The 2463-nt window shown below is 47.3% G+C and overlaps 1 non-coding gene across 1 annotated transcript; it reads right to left on the reverse strand.

Moving 5' to 3' along the window:
* Positions 1–1049: 1049 nt before the first annotated feature.
* Positions 1050–1122, reverse strand: TRNAM-CAU (transfer RNA methionine (anticodon CAU)). Its single transcript has one exon. It is a non-coding gene; the product is annotated as a tRNA-Met (tRNA).
* Positions 1123–2463: the final 1341 nt, after the last annotated feature.

A 2463-nucleotide genomic window follows, 5' to 3' on the forward strand; every position in this document is an offset into this window, starting at 1 on the left:
GACATGTTTTAAGATGAGATACGCCATATCCCTGCCATTTCCGAAGCTGATAGAAACCTTAGTTACACATGGCCACAAGCCAGCCTCGGTAGCGCAGTAGGCATCGCGTAAGTGTCATAATCTTAAGGTCGTGAGTTCGATCCTCACCCGGGGCATGAATTTTTCTCCCACATCAGCATTGCAGGAGAGGCCTCCTGGGTGAGATAGGGGTCCTCTCCCTAGTTGTATCCCCGACCAAATGTCTCACACGCCAGGACACTGCCCTTGAGGCGGTTGAGGTGGGAAAAACCAACCCTGGAGGGTAAACGGATTAAAAAAATGTAAAAAAAGAAAGAAGGTCGTGTCCACCCCTGTGGTGTAGTAGTTAGTGTGATTAGCTGCCAGCCCCAGAGGCGTGGGTTCGATTCTCGGCTCTAGAACTGGGTCCACTCAGCCCCGGGAGGTCCAAGTGAGTAGGAGGGGGGGGGGGACGATTCCCTCCTGAGCCATCCTCGAAGTGGCTTTCCGTGGTTTCCCACTTCTCCTCCAGGCAAATGCTGGGATTGTACCCAACTTAAGGCCACGGCCGCTTCCTTCCCTCTTCCTTGTCTATCCCTTCAATCTTCCCATCGCACCACAAGGCCCCTGTTCAACATAGCAGGTGAGACTGTCTGGGCGAGGTACTGGTCCTCCTCCCCGTTGTATCCCCTACCTAAAGTCTCACGCTCTAGGACACTGTCCTTGAGGCGGTAGAGGTGGGATCCCTCGCTGAGGGTAAACAGATTAAGAAAGAAAGTACCGGTGCTGAAAATCTGGTAGGGTCGTAATATTTTCTGTGTTCCGATTTCATCTACTAAGCTGGTACACGAATCTTCCCTGATTATCTACTTTAGGTTTCAGTGCCTTTTGATCGAAGACCTACACAAATTCCATAGTAGTCTACTTTCCAAGAAAGAAGACACGTTTGCAGAAATGGTACACGAGTGTTTATTCCAATTCTGTTCGGAAATTTTCCCTAAAATACAGTCCATATTGAGAACACGTTTCACTGCGAAAGAGAAAAAAAGTTATGCCCCGGGTGAGGATCGAACTCACGACCTTAAGATTATGAGACTTACGCGCTGCCTACTGCGCTACCGAGGCTACAGCAGGCGGACGTACATATCAGTCCTAACGTAATACGTTTGAGATAACATTATATTTTGTAAATGGAAGGTATATGGGGTATAACTCCACATAAGACTCGCCAGAATAAGTAACACAGTAATCATGGCTGACGGTGGGCGAATGGACTCTGTCATTGGTTGAAGATCACTCCAATGAAATGCCGTTCCCAGAATTCCAGACAGCGAGAAGTTATGACCAACTTCGCGGTATAAAACGACCTATGAGGCAATGTGAAAGAATAAGCAAATGAATTAAATAAGAATTATAACATCTCGTTGTCTTTAATTATGGGAGTGACGTTCAAGGCCAACGTATTATTTAAAGTACGTATTTCTTTTTCCTATATTCTACTTTCTTTCTTTCTTTCTTTCTTTCTTTCTTTCTTTCTTTCTTTCTTTCTTCCTTTCTTTCTTTCTTAATCTGTTTACTCTCCCTCGGACTCAGCGAGTGATCCTACCTCTACTGCCTCAAGGGCAGTGTCCTGGATCGTGAGACTTTTGGGAAGGGAGATACAACTGGGGAGGAGGACTAGTTCCTCGCCCAGGCTGCTTCACCTGCTATGCGGAACAGGGGCCTTATGCGGGTATGGGGAAATCGGAAGGGATAGATAAGGAAGAGGGAAGGAAGCGGCCGTCGCCTTACGTTAGGTACCATCCCGGTATTTGCCTGGAGGAGAAGTGGGAAACCACGGAAAACCACTTCGAGGGTGGCTGAGGTGGGAATCGAACCCACCTGTACTCATTTGACCTCCCGTGGCTGAGTGGACCCCGTTCCGGCCATCGTACCACTTTTCAAATTTCGTGCCAGAGCCGGGAACCTAACGCGGGCCTCCGGGGGGGGGGGGGGGGGGTGGCAGCTAATCACACTAACCACTACACCACAGAGGTGGACTAAATAAGTTTAATTATCTTAATTTCGTTAGGTTATGCGTAGGAAACGGAATTAATTATTTTGACATGTGATAACTAAATACTCGTTTGACTTCTACCTGTATAGAAATACTGCAGACCACAAAAAAAGCTAGTTTTTGGAATACAGCACAAACAATGACCTCGACTCCTCGTATCGACATCTACTCCTTACAACACGAACTATTAGAAGTCAGCTGTTCTTTCCTCTCACAGCGCTCATGCCGTTAGTTGAAGAAGCGGGGATCTCTCTTTGCCCACGTATGATATAGAGTCTCACAACCTTTGAGGTGAGGAGAATAATGACAGGTGGCAGTCAAGTGTCGTACTGCTTCTACTATGCTCCTTCTGTCACCTCTGCTCTGCAGTATTCTCTGGTCAACTTTGGTTACTCCTTTCCAACCTATAG

This window comes from Anabrus simplex, chromosome 8 (genome assembly GCF_040414725.1).
Source record: "Anabrus simplex isolate iqAnaSimp1 chromosome 8, ASM4041472v1, whole genome shotgun sequence".
Taxonomy (NCBI): Eukaryota; Metazoa; Arthropoda; class Insecta; order Orthoptera; family Tettigoniidae; genus Anabrus; species Anabrus simplex.